This window comes from Grampus griseus, assembly GCF_964374135.1.
Source record: "Grampus griseus genome assembly, chromosome: 8".
Taxonomy (NCBI): domain Eukaryota; kingdom Metazoa; phylum Chordata; class Mammalia; order Artiodactyla; family Delphinidae; genus Grampus; species Grampus griseus.
In genome coordinates this window covers 24,974,705-24,994,566 of record NC_139002.1, presented here as the reverse complement: position 1 = coordinate 24,994,566, position 19,862 = coordinate 24,974,705, and the positions used below count along the sequence as shown (strand labels likewise).

General features: G+C 38.2%; 1 pseudogene across 1 annotated transcript in view; it reads right to left on the bottom strand.

Moving 5' to 3' along the window:
• Nucleotides 1–1,785: 1,785 nt before the first annotated feature.
• LOC309825664 (centrosomal protein of 78 kDa-like) overlaps nt 1,786–19,862 on the bottom strand; it is a 30,914-nt pseudogene continuing 12,837 nt past the window's right edge. The window contains exons 2-7 of the transcript in view: nt 15,494–15,632; nt 5,639–5,716; nt 4,258–4,424; nt 3,265–3,435; nt 2,895–2,942; nt 1,786–2,349 (exon numbers count right to left, since the gene is read on the bottom strand). The product of the transcript in view is annotated as a centrosomal protein of 78 kDa-like (transcript). The remainder of the gene's footprint in view (nt 2,350–2,894; nt 2,943–3,264; nt 3,436–4,257; nt 4,425–5,638; nt 5,717–15,493; nt 15,633–19,862) is intronic.

Sequence of the window (19,862 nt, the reverse complement as noted above, 5' to 3'; positions counted from 1 at the left end):
CTTAGATGGGGGAAGGAGACAGATGAGTTTTCTGACAGCCCCACTGTCTTGCACTTCTAGTGCTCACTGCTCACTGGCTTCTCTCTCGGTGCCTTCCTTAAACCCTTCTTCTCTTAACAAGGAAACAGGATAACAAAGTAATTAAGAGCCTGGGTTCTGCCTATCTGTGAAACAGAAACATAACCAAGGACATAGAGAATAGACTGGTGGTTGCCAAGGGGGAGGGGGTGGGAGAGGGTTGGATTGGGAGTTTAGGATTAGCAGATGCAAACTGGTGTATATACGGGATGGGTAAACAAAAAGGTCCTACGTGGGACTTCCCTGGTGGTGCAGTGGTTAAGAATATGCCTGCCAATGCAGGGGACATGGGTTCGAGCCCTGGTCCAGGAAGATCCCACATGCCGCGGAGCAGCTAAGCCCGTGCGCCACAACTACTGAGCCTGCGCTCTAGACCCTGCAAGTCACAACTACTGAAGCCCGTGTACCACAACTACTGAAGTCCATGCACCTAGAGCCCGTGCTCCGCAACAAGAGAAGCCACCACAATGAGAAGCCCGCGCACCACAAAGAAGAGCAGCTCCCGCTCACCGCAGCTAGAGAAAGCCCGCGTGTAGCAACGAAGACCCAACACAGCCAAAAATAAAAAAATAAATAAATACATTTATTTTTTAAAAAGTGGATGTATTTTAAAAAAACCAAAAAGGTCCTACTGTATAGCACAGGGAAATATATTCAATATCCTGTGATAAACTGTAATGGAAAAGAATATGAAAAAGAATGTATATAAATGTATAACTGAGTCACTTTCCTGTAGAGCAGTAATTAACACAACACTGTAATTCTACTATATGTCAATAAAAAATAAAAATTTTAAAAACTGCCATAAAAATAATCACATAAGGGAGACTTCCCTGGTGGTCCAGTGGTTAAGACTTCACTTTCCAATGGAGGGGGTGAGGGTTCGATCCCTGGTCAGGGAGCTAAGATCCCACATGCTTGTGGCCAAAAAACCAAAACATAAAACAGAAGCAATACTGTAACAAATTCAATAAAACTTTAAAAATAGTCGACATCAAAAAAAATCTTTAAAAAAATCACATAAATCAGAAACAAATGAAACATAATAAAGTCCACACATTAAAAAAAAAAAAAAAAGCATGGGTTCTGGTCACATCCCAGCTTCCCACTTACTTACAGCTGTGTAATTCTGGGCAACTCACATACTGTCTCCTCAGACTCCTCATCTATAAATGGGGATGGTAATAGTTCCCTACCTCATAGTGTTGCTATAATCCATAAACAAAGTTAAGTGCCTTGGTAAATGTTTGATGCTCTCTGGTTATTGTGAATTAAAATATGTCAATGGCTTCTGGCAATATGATTTATAATAGTTTGACATTTAACCAAATGGTAAAACTATTCCATTTATTATTTCCATCTCTTTTTACCCCTTACCCTGTTTTGTTGTTTATGTTTTCTCTCACCACAGAGTGTTAGTTCCAGGAGAGTAAAGGCTTTACATTGTTCACTGCTGAAAGCAATAGCACCCAGAAAAGTACAGTACATATGAAACCCTCAGTAAACACTAGCTGAATGAATGGTGCAAAGTGCCACAAGGAAAAATACACCAAAACTTTCATTATAATAAAAAAGTATAGATAAATCTTTCTCTAATGTCTTCCAGTCAAGTATTTTAAAACACCATATGCTATAATAAAAACATAAGTAATTTATTAAAATTTGAAGGCAAAAGCATAATTTTAAAAGATTTTAAAAGATTTAGACCTATGTTAGGCATGATGGAGTATGGATGCTTTCTTGAAATTCACAGTCAGATCCAAGAGTATCACTTTCAGAATGTTCTAGTAGACTGAGTTTACTTTTAGTTGTCTTTGATGAAACAGTCACTATTCTACTCTCTTTCTTAACAGAAATGTGTTTTTTCTAAGACTCACTTCTAATTGGTTCATTAAGCAAAGACTTATTTTGCCCAATTCCTTTGCTTTTCTGCTTTACAGGTGAGTCAGAGCAGGAATGCAGGTCCTTCCCAGGTTGTTTCTTAGCAGAGTATGTTTTGGTATATTCACCTGCTTTGGTCATTTTCTCTGAAGAAGACCTGCTATTTCTAGATAATTCCTCTTCTTTTCTTTGACTTCCAGTTCCAGAAATGACGTCTGCTGAAGGAGAACATGTTCTAGCAATGAAATCTTCAAAAGACTCCTGCCGCTGCTCTGTGACTGGGACCCCCAGGTTGTCTTTGGAAGTTTCTAAGGCCTCCTGAGTAGAGACTGGGACATGGAAGGAGTCAAGAGGCAAAGGAATCCCAGCATCACCTGTAATTTTCTGAAACTGGAGGGAAAAACAAAAGACAAGGCAAAAATTCAGTGATGAACAAAGACAACCATTAAAAAGTAGAGTTCAAAACTTCAATGTTACTCTGTGATCTTATTATTAACACAGTCAACTGATTATTCAGAAGACTTCAGAGACATTTTTTTTCTAATTATATCTTGCCAAGTGATTCTCAACTTAACCTAGCTATATCCAAGGCTATGTCAGCTACATTTTCAGACTTTGGTGATTGGGGTAGTTATTACCCATTTCCTTTCCCTCACTAAGAATGAAACCCTACTCTGTAAGAAAAATTAATTTCTTTTCTATCCTCCAGGCACATGTAAACAATATATAGTTTGTGACCAGACTGTGTTCTCAAGCTGTCAGTTCCCAAGACCAGTCTGAGATTGGCTGAGGTGGGCAAAGGGGGCTCCAAGTAAGGTGGAGGAAAAGCTGACAGGTTTCCCCTCCCATTCCCATGACCCGGTGAGTCACTATAATATCTTACATATTAGCTATGTCAAGATTACTTTTAAAAAAAATTATATCAGTATGTGTACCTTCATTAGTGTTCCTTCATTGTATGCTGACTGCATACAAATAGAAACCTAGATAAAATATGAATAGAATAGACATTTATACAATTTAAAATTTGGAATATTTTCTGTAATGTTTTCTTTCTTCATTAAGGAGAGTTTGCTTTAACTCATAAATTTTCTAAAGAACTTCCAGTTTTCTTATGTACAACAATACAGTATCATGAAATGGGCCCACATTTACTGATCTCAGATTTGGAGAGGATTCCAGAGTCTTCTAGCTCCCGAGCATGTGAACTATTAGAGACTGACCATTATTATTTTCTCTCTGACTTGGTCATTTCCTTTTTGCTAATCACTCTTAGAATTATTAAGTGCTGTCCTGTCCACTTACTTGGAGATTTTGCGTTTGTACTGGGGCACTCTGTTTGATTCTGATTTTTCTTCTTCAAGTGCCTTCTTTTCTTCTTTAGGTGGACTACTAACAGTAGAATTCATCTGGGGACGACCTAGTAAATGAAAATCTGACTGATCTATACCAGCCATTGTGGCCAGCTGCCCAAGCCTGGACCAAAGGAGGAAAGGAGAAAAGACAAAGGTTATTATAATCACATAAGAGCAGTTTAGATTTCCCCAGACCTACCATCATGAAATACTTCTAAAATCTTAAAAGCCAACATCCTACTCCAGACTACAAGCCTCTCTCTCCCCCAAATTCTCAGCCCTTTCCAGATTCATCCTCTAGGAGACATCCCACTGCCTCACTAGCAGCTTCAACATGTACCATGCACCCCGTCCACTGCCTGTCACACCTTCATTCCCACACTTCTTTACCACCTTTCCTCCAGTTTCCAAGAATGTGTTTGTTCCTTCCTTACCAACACAAATTCATTCACTGACAAAACACCACTCCATCAACTATCAATCTCCACTTCCCTCTTTCAGCAAAAGTGCTCCTGGTTGAGAACCACTGACCTATATCTTCTCTGCAGATTAATAATAATTTTTATGTTTAAGACAAAAATAACTTTAATTCAAACTTATCAAACAAGCAAAATAAATGAAAGATAGGAAAATTCTTATCCATTACCGAATATTTTCAATGAAAACTGCCTTCAATTTAGTCTTTACAAAAAACTATACCCACTAATTACTCTGTCTACAGGTTACTCTTTTATAATGGGCTCCCCACTCTACCAAAGCAGGCTCCCCTATTTGCATTTCTTAAAAAATTTAATTCCTCATTTTAAAATGTCAACTATATTACCTATAATTACACTAAATTTGGCTAAATATGGCTACATAAGTGATGAAAATTGCTCCAGTTCCTCAGCAAACTACCATTATAGTCACAAAGAGAAGAATGCCATGAAGAGAATGAACTAACCCAGCATCTTTAAGGATATCTAAGAAAGCATGCAACTTCTGAAAAGAATTCTCAATGCTGCCCAAAACACCTTCATCATCCAGGATCATGCTTGTCAATGAGTGGGCATGAAGGGCTTCAGACAAAGAGAAATTTATATTTCTTAACTGGGCATTTTCATGTTCCAGCTATAAAAGAAGACTGAAAATGTCTGACATGATTTTTTCTCATTGTCATCAAAAGTAGTCTTGTCTAGTTTCAAGGAACAAAACTAAAACACTCAAAATGTAATTAATCTGTAATTAACCTAACTCTCCACCAGGAAAGACAGAGACCATATCACATAATAACCAAAATCCCCAGGCACCCAACAAAGTTTCCTATATAACACTTAGGTGGTATATAAATAAAAGTTATCGTTTTATTAATGATCTTTCACAAAAGATCACATTTCTAACTGGTTAAATTCATAATGGAGCCTCATTCCACATCAGAAAATTACCTGCTTTAAGTTTCCCTTAAATTAGAAAGTGAATTATAGAATCTGATTTGAACAAAACATATTACAACTCTGCTGAATGTTAAGAATTAACTTTAGTGAGCAAAATATCTAATGCTTACGTTTAAAAGTCCTAAATCATACCCAACCCAATTTATTAAATGTACGATCACCAATATTTTTTTAGGATTCTTGAAAATATTCACTCGCGTGCACTCTTCCCCTTCCACTCATCACCTATGCACTTAAAACCCCCTATAAGCTCAACTCTAGTATTTCTCAGAAAAGCTGTTATGTTCATGATGCCCCTTTTGCCTTATATAAGCAGGTGCTCAACATTTATTGAATGAGTGTCCGCCAATCCAATGGATGCACTTTGGAAAATTCCTCCCTACGCTCAACCTATGATAAAGTATATTTATATAGAACTTTTTAGATTATGCCCTGCTTTCATGCACATTACCTAATGTAATTCTTATAGTATATAGTTTTATCTTTCATTGCATTTTTACAAGTTTTCCAATATCTTAAATTTATTTAAATGATTCACTTTCCTAATTCATTGCCAGGAGAGTCTCATCATGCCTTTTATGCTACTGTATATACAGTATATGCACAAAAAGTGCTTTCTTTAATCAAAGAATCATGAACAGAAAATAAGCTAATGTCATATGAAAGCACACACACACACACACACACAAAACGAGATTTTCACATTTTTAAAAACATGCTTTCTGGAATATAGATCATATGATCACTAAATACCAGTAAATGCAAAAGTCCATATGACACAACCAATTTGCAACATATTACAGTTTTAAAGTTTACAAACTATGTGTATATGGCTTAAAATCAAATCAAAATAAAACCAAAACACTCTCAAAAGTATAAGAAATTGTTTGCCTCATTGACTCATTTATCAGCCTTAAGTCTTATTACTCTTTCCTCCTTTAACTGCTTTAGGCACTCCTCCAGTTTTTCCTAAACAGAGTAAATATTATAACTAATTCATAGTATAATATCTAAAAGCCTTTCCAGCTATAGGTCTTATCAGGATTTAGGGGCAGAGCCAGAAGTGAACTCAGATTTTAGTCTGCTACTGGTAATATCATACCATGCTAGTGAAATGAATTACCAAAATCTATCAAATTAGCATAGTAAAGATTTATTTAAATTCCACTTTTTCCAACATAAATTTGTGGCAACCTACCATAAAAGGCATATGCGTATAACATAGCAAGTCAGAAATAAATAGTTAAGGCCAAGAAAGAAAAATTCTATTTTTATTTGTGGGTCTCTTTATAGTAGGAAGTCCTATTAATGAACATGCTTAACATACCTGAATTGCATAATTGCAGATTCAAAAGCATTTTTTTTTAAAGTAATCACTTTTAAAGCAATTTACAGTCGAGCTCTGTTCTTGGAGTTCCCTGGGCATTAAATAGTCTAATCATCAAAACCCTAAGAGGGGGCTTCCCTGGTGTCGCAGTGGTTAAGAATCTGCCTGCCAGTGCAGGGAACACGGGTTCGAGCCCTGGTCCGGGAAGATCCCACGTGCCCGGAGCAACTAAGCCCGTGTGCCACGACTACTGAACCTACGCTCTAGAGCCCCTGTGTCACAACCACTGAGCCCACGTGCCACAACTACTGAAGCCTGCGCGCCTAGAGCCTGTGCTCTGCAACAAGAGAAACCACTTCAATAAGAAGCCCGCACACCACTACGAAGAGTAGCCCCCGCTCGACGCAACTAGAGAAAGCCCGTGAGCAGCATCAAACACCCAGCGCAGCCAAAAATAAATAAATAGGGCTTCCCTGGTGGCGCAGTGGTTGAGAGTCCGCCTGCCGATGCAGGGGACACGGGTTCGTGCCCCGGTCCGGGAAGATCCCACATGCTGCGGAGTGGCTGGGCCCGTGAGCCATGGCCGCTAAGCCTGCATGTCCGGAGCCTGTGCTCTGCAACGGGAGAGGCCACAACAGTGAGAGGCCCGTTTACTGAAAATAAATAAATAAATAAATAAAATAAATTTATTTAAAAAACAAAAAACCTTACGAGGAAAGAACAATCACTAACTCCATGTTATTTTACAGATGAGGGAAACAGAGGCAGAGAAGTAGAGTAAGTAGAGCAGCACAGCCAAGGTCACACCACTAAGTAGCAGAGCCACACTGTGGACTCAGGAAGCTGGGTGCCATTCCTGTTCACAGAGGTGGTAGTCTTCCCATTCACCAAGATCAATAAAATAAAATGAACACTGATAAACTCTCTCAGGAGTTTTAGGAACTAAGGCACTTCAGTCCTTGAAGTGGGGACACTGCTTGCAATGGGCAGAATTCTAACAGAGCCCCTAAGACTCCTACTTACTGAAGTACACAAACCTTCCACTTATCCAATCAAACCCTAAATCTGGGTGCTGCAGTGAAGGGATTTTGCAGATGGAATTAAGATTCAAAATCAGTTGATTTTTTAAGATAGGGAGATTATTCTAGGTGGATGTGACCTACTCAGGCACCCCATGAAAAGGACCTGAACTCTTCCTGAATTGAAGTACAAAAGGGAGGGAGACTCTCCATTGCTGGCTCTGAAGAAGTCCAATGCTGTGGCAGGGAAGGCAAGCGAGAGGCCTCTAGGACCTGAGACTGCCCCCCGACTGACAGCCAGCAAGGAAATGGGGACCTCTCTCCTGCAACTGCAGAATCTGAATTATGCCAACAAGCCAAAGAAGCCTGGAGGCATTCTTTCCCAGAGCCTCTGGATGCTAACACAGCCAGACTGACATCTTGATTTCAGCTCTGTGACCCACACAAACTATGGTGAACATCCAACATTTGGGGCTCAATGTTTACACTTAAATTTCACGTGCTTTAACACTCTCAGGAGGGAACCACGTGTTTCAGTGTGTATCTGAGCAGGAAACCCAGTCACGCTGTGCCTGGACTTCTGACCTGCAGAACTGTGAGCTAGTCAAGTAGGTATTGTTTTCAGTCAGTAAGAGTGTAGTAAAAGAATTAATATTCTACTCAACCTCCAGGTTCATGAACAAAATAAATGATTGTCATTGTTTTAGGCCGCTGTTTCGGGGTGGTTTCTTATGCAGCAATAAACAATCAGAATACCTATACTTATGAAAACAGTACGGTATATTTATACATTTTAACTGCTTTGAACAATCACTTAAAGAATGAGGAACTCTGTTATATGCCATCATTGGGATAGGAGCTGGTATCACTTTCTGGAGAGTAGCTTTTGGTACTTAACAACAATTCTACATCAGGGGTTTACCCTAAGGAAATCAAAGATGTGGGCAAGGATTTATCTACCAACATGATGTCATAAGATTGTTTATAACCAAACCCTAGAAGAAAGCTAAGAGCCTCCAAATTGGGATTGTTTAAACAAAAATAGCTCACCGTATGAAGGAATGCGCTATGAAGCCACTAAGAAAAGAATGACAACAGGTCTCAACCAGAGTTAATGAATGGGCTTCAGGAGTTCTACATTCAAAATATATCTGTGCATTTTTCCTGGGAGATGATGCATAAGCTTAATCAAATTCTTTGATGTAGAAGAGTATTTAGTGACATGGCAAAATATTTTTGATACTTTTTTAAGACAAAAGAGCAGATTAGGTGTGTGTACATGCAGAGGTGGCTTTTATTTCCTTCAAGAAGTTGTTCATTGTTTTCAAACATTTGCTCAATGAACATATATTTTTATATTCAGAACATGTTTAAAAAATTGAGAGTCTAAGAACTTCAAATTCTTTAATGTTTCATTACTAAAGCCAGTCAAGTTTTCAATGGGGAAAAGGGGAAAAAAATTGCAAAATTCCTCTACTTTTAATATAATGATTTAATCAATCTTCTAAAACAGATTTCAAAGAAATTCTAAACAAATAAGCAAACAAACAAAAAGCCCTCACCACAGTCAGAGGAAAGTAGACTAAAATTCCTGACTGGTTCTAAATAGCACATCAAAGTGCAGTTACATGAAATAGTTTCTCCCTCTAATGGAGGGAATTAGAACACAGTGTTAAATTTTTGTGAGAAAGTGTACCCTCTTCCTACAAAGTATTAATAATTCATGTCCCTTACATGGAAATATGGCACCAAAAAAGTTAGAAAGTAAAATTGCTTGATATTCTATTACTTAAGTAAGACTAATGATAAGGCTTTGGAATAATTTTCCTTCCTGTCATCTGCTCTCCTTCCTCCCTCTGTACACTGGCTAGGGTGATTTTTCTGGGACAAAGCTCCCATTATATTGGATATCAAATTTTATGTTCACCTTTTCTCCATTTAACATTGAAATCAATTATTTGTCATAATCAAGGGATTCATAACCTTGATTTTTTGTGTGTGTGTGGGCTACAAAATATTCCACTGAGTGGGTTTACTGGTTAACCATGTTACGCATTTAAATTCTTTCCAACTTTTCAATATTATAAGACAAAATAACCGTTTTTATGCATGAAGGTTTTTTTCCATATTGAGAATAACGTTCTTACAATAAATCTATAAAAATGAGTTTGAGGTCAAAGCAAATGAACATTTTTAAGGCTCTGAGGTACCTATCTCCAAACTTCTTTCCAAAAGATTTCTGAGATTTTATACTGCCATCAGCGATGTATCACTTGATATATAACCTCTACTATAACTGTTGGCTTACTTCCTCATTTAGAGTGCAAGTTATTTGAAGATAGGCGGTGTATTTTATTAAGTGTTTATCCCCAGCACCTGTGCCTAGCACAACGTAGACGGTCAATAAATAATTGCTTAATAAGGAAAATCCCTGCCAATACAAGAAGTATGTGTGTGAAAGACAGACTGTGTGTTTTTCTCTAACTGGATAGATGAAAACTTGTCATCTTCTTTAATGTGCAATTTTTTGCTTATAATTAGTAATTAAATTTCTCTTTTAGATTATATTGTAAAAATTCAGATTCTCTGAGGTAAATGAGTCTGGCACTACCCATTAGCTATATAACCTTGGACAAGTTCTATAACTCTAGGCCTCAACTTCCTCATCTATAAAATGGAGATAAGCTTCCATATCACAGAGCTCTTGTGAGGATTACGTGAGTTAAAACACATATAAAATTAGAAGAGTGCTTGGTGCACAGCATATGTTCAATTAATGCTGAATGAATGAACATGTGAACGCAAGCAGTAGTGAAGGGCTTAAAATGAAATAGTCCCATCCCACTCCCACATCCAGCACTCAAGAAGCAACCGATTCTTTACTTAGTTTTTTTTTGTTTTTTTTTTTTGCGGTATGCGGGGCCTCTCACTGTTGCGGCCTCTCCCGTTGCGAAGCACAGGCTCCGGACGCAGGCTCAGCGGCCATGGCCCACGGGCCCAGCCGCTCCGCGGCATGTGGGATCCTCCCGGACCGGGGCACGAACCCGTGTCCCCTGCATTGGCAGGCGGACTCTCAACCACTGCACCACCAGGTAAGCCCTACTCAGGTTTTTAATTGTAAAATACAATATGCGTACTGAGAAGTGCATAGAACAAAACTGTCAATGTAACAACTAAAAAGAGAATACTTACTTAACCAATACTCGAATCTGAAAGTATTGATACTTGTCAGCATCTCAAAAACCCCCCATATCCTTTTCTCATCACAATCTCCTTCCCTCTTCCCGGTTAAACACCATCCTCATTTCTCCACAATCATTTCCTTTAACCTGCATGCATCCCTAACAAAAGAGTTCAGTTTTGTCAACATCTAACTTTATGTAGAGAATCATAGTTTATGAAGTCTTTTCTATCTTATTTCTTTCACTCAACATTTGTTTAAAAAATTCATCCACATTGCTGCCTGTTGCTCTAGTTCATTCAATTTTATTGCTTGATAGTTTTCCCACTGTACGAATACACATAATTTATTTAATTTTTGACTCTTGATGGACATCTGGTTTGTTTTCGGTTTGTGCTAATGCAAATCATGGACAGGAATCCTGCTGTACCGGTTATTCTGGTGCATTTACACAGGGCGGGGGTGAGGGCTGCTGGGTCACAGGCTATTTATGTACCTTCAGTTGATGGAGAGTGCTAAATGCTTTCCAAAGTAGTTGTGTCGATTTATACTCCAGTATAAGCAGGGTAGAAGATTCCCATAGTACTCCAGGTCTACAATACCTGATACTACCAGACTTTAGGTATTTGTCAATCTGATTGGCATGTAGTTTCGTTGGTTTGGACTCACTTTTCTCTTATTACATAATGAAGTTGTACACTTTTCTGTGTTTACTGGCTGTTTGGATTTCCTTTTTTATGAGGTTTACGTCAACTATTGGTATTTTTTATTCTTATTTTATTATTCTTATTTATTTTTGGCCGTTTTGGGTCTTCATTGCTGTGTGCAGGCTTTCTCTAGTTGCAGCGAGTGGGGGTTACTCTTCATTGCAGTGGCTTCTCATGTCGTGGAGCACAGGATCTAGGCACACGGGCTTCAGTAGTTGTGGCACGTGGGCTCAGTAGTTGTGGCTCGCAGGCTCTAGAGCACAGGCTCCGTAGTTGTGGCGCATGGGCTTCGTTGCTCCACGGCATGTGGGATCATCCCGGACCAGGGCTCGAACCCGTGTCCCCTGCCTTGGCAGGCAGATTCTTAACCACTGCACCACCAGGGAGGTCCAACTATTGTTAGTTTGAATTCTTCTCCATTTCCAGGTGATACTCTTATAGGACTATTTTCTGACTAAATTTGAGGCATTATCTGTTCACTTTCTAATTTACTAAGTAAGGGTTTAGTTCCTTTACACTCTTTCCTATGTCCACACTACTCAGTAAAGTTATGTCATCATTAGTTATTCCACTGCTCATGATCTCTTTGACTTGTAGTGATATACTTAAAAACTTAAATTGTTGATCAACTATAAACTCTCTCAATGTCATGCTTTGTAAAATGAGGACATTCATACCATTTTGCCTTTTTTCTACCTCTTGTCTACCTTCCAAACCTAGCTTTTACGTTGTCAAAGCTGAAATTTATATTCTGTTCTATGTGCAGTTAAGTCTTCTGTTATTTGAGAGTCAGTAGGGAGTAAGGTTTAAGAGAACAGGCAGAGAGCCTAAACTCAAAGCCTCAATCCAACCCTAAATTACGTACAGCCTGGGCAAGTTCCTTCTCTGTCTTAGCTTCCTTTTCTCAAAAGTGGGAATGATATTAGCACCAACCTCATAAGGCTATTCAGAGGGTTAAATGAGTTAATATATGCAAAAACACTTAGAGCCTAATATATACTTAGTACATACTGGTACACAATGCATTTCAGTACATACCAAGTTAATGCAAATACATACTAAGTATAGTTTATGTTAGTTATTTGCTATTACATGCAAGTTGACAATAAAAGCTGCAAACCAAGACAGTATTGCCATTATTACAATTAAATTAATATTGCCCACTGCAGATGTACTGTGTCTCTGTGTATAAACTACACCTCGTTCCATACTGTGTCAGTGTCACTGCCCTTGTGCAGGGTGACCACATACCCTAAGCCTCCTTGGGCTGTTCCAGTTTATACATGTTGTCCTGATGTTACAGCATTAGAGCGCCTCCTTATACTATTGAAGTGTAAGGAGTTTGGACAAGTTCTGGTTTGGACAACAAATTAGATAGGTGGTCATTACCCCTGTGTGTCACTGAAAAGGGGGACATCTATAGAGTCAAGTTCAAGTGGATTCTCCTCTTCCTCATCAATAGTAGGTTAAAAATCAACCATAGTTTAGTTTGCTTCATGTTTATGTCAGTATAGCCTTTTCTCCTCTGGAGTTCAAGTTCCTTCTCCTCTTCCTCTCCCTCCTCCCTTCCAACTGTGCCTAGTACCTAGTAAGTACAATATGCCTCAAGGTGTTTTTAAGCTCTCAATCACACAGTCAATAGAAGCCTCTCCAATATAGACTAGCTGCTCTCTGCACTGAGTCCCCTATTACCTTCCTTCTTGGTTTATTGCCTCATTTTGCTCGATTATTTCTATAAATAGCTTAAGATGTAGCACAGGAGGTAAATTTTTCAAATTTCTTTCTGTACAAAATATCTTATTCAGCCTCCGCTTATGACTGATAGTTTCGCTGGATACAAAACCCTAGGGTGAAAATTATGTGCTGGAAAAACGTTGGAGGTATCTTTCTAACGCCTTCCAGGATTCATGGTGCTGATGACAACTATGATAAAGTCAGATTTTAACTCTTTTTTTAGGTGACCAGTATTTTTCTCTCTGGAATGGATGTATCCTCTCAGTATTTTATTCGATTTTAATTTATTTTTTCAGTATTTTAAAGTTTCACAATGAAGGGTGCCTAGGTATGTCTATTCTTGTTCACCTTGCTCAAAACTTGAGTAACTATTTTAAATCTGAGGCCTGATGTCCACTTTCAGCTGTGGGGAATTTTCTTGCCCTTTTGACAGCTTCCCTCCATTTTTTTTTTTCTGGGTCTGGAGTTTCTAATAGTAACATGTTGGATCTCCCAGATGCAGCCTCTCTAACATATTTCTATCATATTTTCCATTGTGTCTTTCTTTTTTATATACTGAGAAATTTTTAATATTCCTACTGAATTTATTTCAGCAACCATATTTTCATTTCCAAGAGACCTCTCTTGTTTCTGACCATTCTCTTTTTAATTAACACCCTAGTCTTACTTTATAGTTGCTAGCTCTTTTTAAACCTCTCTCAGGATACTAATTAAGGTATTTTCTTAAATTATTTTGTTCCCAAAATTGTCCCCGGTCCTACCAGGATATGTTTTCACTCTTTTTCCCCTCTCTCATGTTGTAAGCTTTACTCAACTATCAGGCAAATGACAGTTATTTCCTATTTAAGAATGAGCACAGAAAGCTCCCTGAAGTCAACGATTGATTGGCTTCTTATGCAGGAAGAAGCAGGGAGTAACTGTAATAGGATCCCCCCAAACACAATTTTCTAGGGTGTAAAAACTCATACTAGCTGCCCTAGTTCTCGCCAGTTTCACTGTTTTCAAAATGAAATCATCTCGGGCTTCCCTGGTGGGACAGTGGTTGAGAGTCCGCCTGCCGATGCAGGGGACACGGGTTTGTGCCCCGGTCCGGGAAGATCCCACATGCCGCGGAGCGGCTGGGCCCGTGAGCCATGGCCGCTGAGCCTGCGCGTCCGGAGCCTGTGCCCCGCAACAGGAGAGGCCACAACAGTGAGAGGCCCGCGTACCGGGAAAAAAAAAAAAAAAAAAAAGAAATCATCTCATTTCAGCAGAGTGAGGGCGGGGCTGGGAGTCCACTCCTCTAAACACAACCCTTCAATGAGCTCCCCTATTTCAGTCACACTTTTAACTAACTCCACCCTCTCTCCTACATGCACATCTGAGCATGGGGATACTTCTGCAGGTGGGATCAGAATCCTCCTCAGTTGCAGGTGGTCCCTGTGCATAATTCTAGGTGATGCTTTTCCTCTGTTCTACTGCTTCAGTTTCACTCTCTTCCACTTGTCTCCATCTTTCAAAACTATGTTGAAATCTCTTGATTGTTGTGGGCTTATATACTTAAACACTTTGATACCATCATTGTAGTGTATTGTCAAAACAGAGAAGAGCTGCAAGGGTTCTCAGTGCATTCTGAATCTGCTATTCTGTGGTCCCAGTGTTTAAACTTCTTAGTCTTCCCCAGTGTATATCATTGTTTTTAGAAATACAATCTCCTGGTCTACTCGTGAAGGAAATGAATACAACGCATCTAAAATGACAAGGAATGCAGGTTAGATGCTCTAGGGTCTTGTTGTACTCTGCCATTTACTAATAAACCACTTATGTGCTACAAATTGTAGGTGCTCATTTATAAAATGAAAGGGGGTAACTCTACATGAACTATAGATTTCTCCTACTCTAACATTTCATAATTTTCTAAGTTTTTTCTTAAAATTTCTCTATATTATCATTAATTTTAATTAAAAAAATAAAAATCTAACTTTCTCTTTTGAACATCAAAGAGTAATTCCCATAGTCCTACAATAATGGGATAATTAGTTCTGAAACCTGTCACGTTTCATGTTTCATACGAAAATAAAATCATGTTAAATAATTTTTAAAAATTAAACATGAACTTTGTAGCACAAAGACAAGGTCCCTCCCAAATGGTGTTCCTTTATTTACTAGAAATATTCAGCTCTGCTTTAAAGTTGAAATAAAATAAATATATTATTTTTGAGGTGCAAAAATTTCTTATGAAAATCAATTTTTCTTTTCTGTCCATACAAACAAAAGTATGGAATGACATTAGAGGTCAGGTTTATTTGGTAATGTAATGTAGCTTCTTGATATTTTTTATTTTAGGAAAGGAGAATATCAACATCGAAACTTTTTTCAACTTTACTTTTTTTTAAAATGAGGCCCTTTTTTCCTCTTATAAAAAGAGAGTTCAACTAGAACTGTCAATTTTCTCATCTGTAAAACAAGAGCACTGAATCAGCTGACTATTCATTCAGAACTCAATATTCATTCAGAACTCAATTTCTTTACCTTATGATCACTAAGGTTCTCCCTAAATCTAATATACTAAGGTTCTAAGGAAAGGAAAATATATTATTACCGACATGTTTTGATTTTTATTTCTTAGAGTTCAAATGTCCACCATTCACCTTGGTCTAAGCTTTAGGGAACCATTCAAGGGGATACAATGCAGATGGGAGGAGAAAACAGAACCCTCACACAAGCTGTGCTGTGTTGCAATCAGGCTTCCGTTTGAAAAATAATCTTCTCTATAGCTTTAAAGTGATAACTTTGTACCGGCAGTGCTTCTTGTTTCAAACTGATTTTCTCTGGCTCTTCCTGAACACTTTCTGAGGAATCATTGACCGCTTTGATTTCTGAGGAGGAAGGACTCTCTACTGTCACAATCACAGGAAATTCTGACGGACCTGAGTGTCTGAAGAAGAAGATAGGAAATCACAAAGTTGTTACACTAAAGTGCAAAGAAAGAAGACAAGATTGTACAAAAGATAACACAAGCTAGATACCAAATATCCAAATATTAGAGGACGTTTAATAAAAGTGATCTGAGGTATCATTATTCATAAATGTCTCTCACTGCTCCTTAGTCTAAAACAGGCAATGAGTAAGTAAAAGTACAGTAACTTATTTTTGCTATGTTACTGTACAGACCTCTGTTGTACATGGTTAGGATTAGTAATGGGAATTGCCCATATTATTTTATGAAGTTTCTTTCACAGAAGCCAAGTGAAGATCCAAGGTAAACATTTTTTCTCAGTATACTGCAAATGAAAATTTTATTTTTCACTATCAGACAAAAACTGGAAGAAAATGTAGTTTTTTGGAAGAAAATACATCAGTAAAGGAATAAAGAATAAGATAAAGAATAAGAAGAATAATCAGAAAGTCAATATATCTAAGCTGTGTATAACAGATGTTAGAATTTAAAAAAATAAATCACATAACCATGACAAATAACATACAAGGGAACTCCCATAAGGTTAACAGCTGATTTTTCAGCAGAAATTCTACAAGCCAGAAGGGAGTGGCATGATATACTTAAAGTGATGAAAGGGAAGAACCTACAACCAAGATTACCCTACCTGGCAAGGATCTCATTCAGATTTGATGGAGAAATCAAAAGCTTTACAGACAAGCAAAAGCTAAGAGAATTCTGCACCACCAAAGCAGCTCTGCAACAAATGCTAAAGGAACTTCTCTAAGTGGGAAACACAAGAGAAGAAAAGGACCTACAAAAACAAACCCAAAACAATTAAGAAAATGGTCATAGGAACATACATATCGATAATTACCTTAAACATGAATGGATTAAATGCTCCAACCAAAAGTTGCAGGCTTGCTGAATGGATACAAAAACAAGACCCATATATATGTTGTCTACAAGAGACCCACTTCAGACCTAGGGACACATACAGACTGAAAGTGAGGGGATGGAAAAAGATATTCCATGCAAATGGAAATCATAAGAAAACTGGAGTAGCAATACTCATATCAGATAAAATAGACTTTAAAATAAAGAATGTTGGGCTTCCCTGGTAGTGAAGTGGTTGAGAGTCCACCTGCTGATGCAGGGGACATTGGTTCGTGCCCCGGTCTGGGAAGATCCCACATGCCATGGAGTGGCTAGGCCCGTGAGCCATGGCCGCTGATCCTGTGCGTCCGGAGCCTGTGCTCCGCAATGGGAGAGGCCACAACAGTGAGAGGCCCACGAACTGCAAAAAAAAAAAAAAAAAAAAAAAAATAGAATGTTACAAGAGACAAGGAAGGACACTACATAATGATCAAGGGATCAATCCAAGAAGAAGACATAACAATTATAAATATATATTCACCCAACATAGGAGCACCTCAATACATAAGACAACTGCTAACAGCTATAAAGGAGGAAACCGACAGTAACACAGTAATAGCGGGGGACTTTAACACCTCACTTACACCAATGGACAGATCATCCAAAATGAAAATAAATAAGGAAACAGAAGCTTTAAATGACACAATGGACCAGATAGATTTAATTGATATTTATAGGACATTCCATCCAAAAACAGCAGATTACACTTTCTTCTCAAGTGCACAGGGAACATTATCCAGGATAGATCACATCTTGGGTCACAAATCAAGCCTCAGTAAATTTAAGAAAATTGAAATCATATCAAGCATCTTTTCTAACCACAACGCTACGAGATTAGAAATGAATTACAGGGAAAAAAACGTAAAAAATACAAACACATGGAGGCTAAACAATACGTTACTAAATAAACAAGAGATCACTGAAGAAATCAAAGGGGAAATCAAAAAATAACTAGAGACAAATGACAATGAAAACACAGCGATCCAAAACCTATGGGATGCAGCAAAAGAAGTTCTAAGAGGGCACTTTATAGCTATACAAGCCTACCTCAAGAAACAAGAAAAATCTCAAATAAACAATTTAACCTTACACCTAAAGGAACTAGAGAAAGAAGAACAAACAAAACCCAAAGTTAGAAGAAGGAAAGAAATCATAAAGATCAGAGCAGAAATAAGTGAAATAGAAACAAAGAAAACAATACCAAAGATCAATAAAACTAAAAGCTGATACTTTGAGAAGATAAACAAAATTGATAAACCATTAGCCAGACTCATCAAGAAAAAGAGGGAGAGGGCTCAAATCGATAAAATTAGAAATGAAAAAGGAGAAGTTACAACTGACACCACAGAAATACAAAGCATCTTAAGAGACTACTACAAGCAACTCTATGCCAAAAAAATGGACAACCTGGAAGAAATGGACAAATTCTTAGAAAGGTATAACCTTCCAAGACTGAACCAAGAAGAAATAGAAAATATGAACAGACCAATCACAAGTAATGAAATTGAAACGGTGATTAAAAATCTTCCAACAAACAAAAGTCCAGGACCAGATGGCTTCAAGGTGAATTCTATCAAACATTTAGAGAAGAGTTAACACCCATCCTTCTCAGACTCTTCCAGAAAATTTCAGGGGAAGGAACACTCCTAAACTCATTCTATGAGGCCACCATCACCCTGACACCAAAACCAGACAAAGATACTACAAAAAAAGAAAATTACAACAGATTGCCAACAAACACACAAAAGAATGCTCAACATCATTAATCATTAGAGAAATGCAACTCAAAACTACAATGTGATATCATCTCACACCGGTCAGAATGGCCATCATAAAAAAATCTAGAAACAATAAATGCTGGAGAGGGTGTGGAGAAATGGGAACCCTCATACACTGTTGGTGGGAACATAAATTGATAAAACCACTATGGAGAACAGTATGGAGATTCCTTAAAAAACTAAAAATAGAACTACCATACAACTCAGCAATCCCACTACAGGGCATATACCCTGAGAAAACCATAATTCAAAAAGAGTCACGTACCACAATGTTCATTGCAGCTCTATCTACAATAGCCAGGACAAGAAAGCAACCTAAGTGTCCATCGACAGATGAATGGATAAAAAAGATGTGGCACATATATATACAATGGAATATTACTCAGCCATAAAAAGAAACGAAATTGAGTTATTTTTTGTGAGGTGGATGGACCTAGAGTGTGTCAAACAGAGCGAAATAAGTCAGAAAGAGAAAAACAAATACCACACCCTAACACATATATATGGAATCTAAAAAAAAAAAAAAAAATGGTCATGAAGAACCTAGGGACAAGATGGGAATAAAGACGCAGACCTACTAGAGAATGAACTTGAGGACACATGGAGGGAGAAGGGTAAGCTGGGACAAAGTGTGGGAGTGGTACTGTAAATATGGACATATATACACTGCCAAATGTAAAATAGATAGCTAGTGGGAAGCAGTCGCATAACACATGGAGATCAGCTCGGTGCTTTGTGACCAGCTAGAAGGGTGGGATAGGGAGGGTGGGAGGGAGGGAGATGCAAGAAAGAAGAGATACTGGGATATATGTATATGTATAACTGATTCACTTTGTTATAAAGCAGAAACTAACACACCATTGTAAAGCAATTATACTCCAATAAAAAAGTTAAAAAAAAAAAAAGAAAAGAAAAATACAGACCAATATCACTGATGAATATAGATGCAAAAATCCTCAACAAAATACTAGCAAACAGAATCCAACAACACATTAAAAGGATCATACACCATGATCAAGTGGGATTTATCCCAGGGATGCAAGGATTCTTCAATATACGCAAATCAATCAATGTGATATGCCATATTAACATATTGAAGAATAAAAACCATATGATCATCTCAGTAGATGCAGAAAAAGCTTTTGACAAAATTCAACACAAATTTATCATAAAAACTCTCCAGAAAGTGGACATAGAGGGAACCTAGCTCAACGTAATAAACGCCATATATGACAAACCCACAGCAAACATCATTCTCAATGGTGAAAAACTGAAACCATTTCCTCTAAGATCAGGAACAAGACAAGGACATCGGGCTTCCCTGGTAGTGCAGTCATTGAGAGTCCGCCTGCTGATGCAGGGGATGTGGGTTCGTGCCCCAGTCCGGGAAGATCTCACATGCTGCAGAGCGGCTGGGCCCGTGAGCCATGGTTGCTAAGCCTGTGCGTCCGGAGCCTGTGCTCCGCAATGGGAGAGGCCACAACAGTAAGAGGCCCGCGCAAAAAAAAAAAAAAAA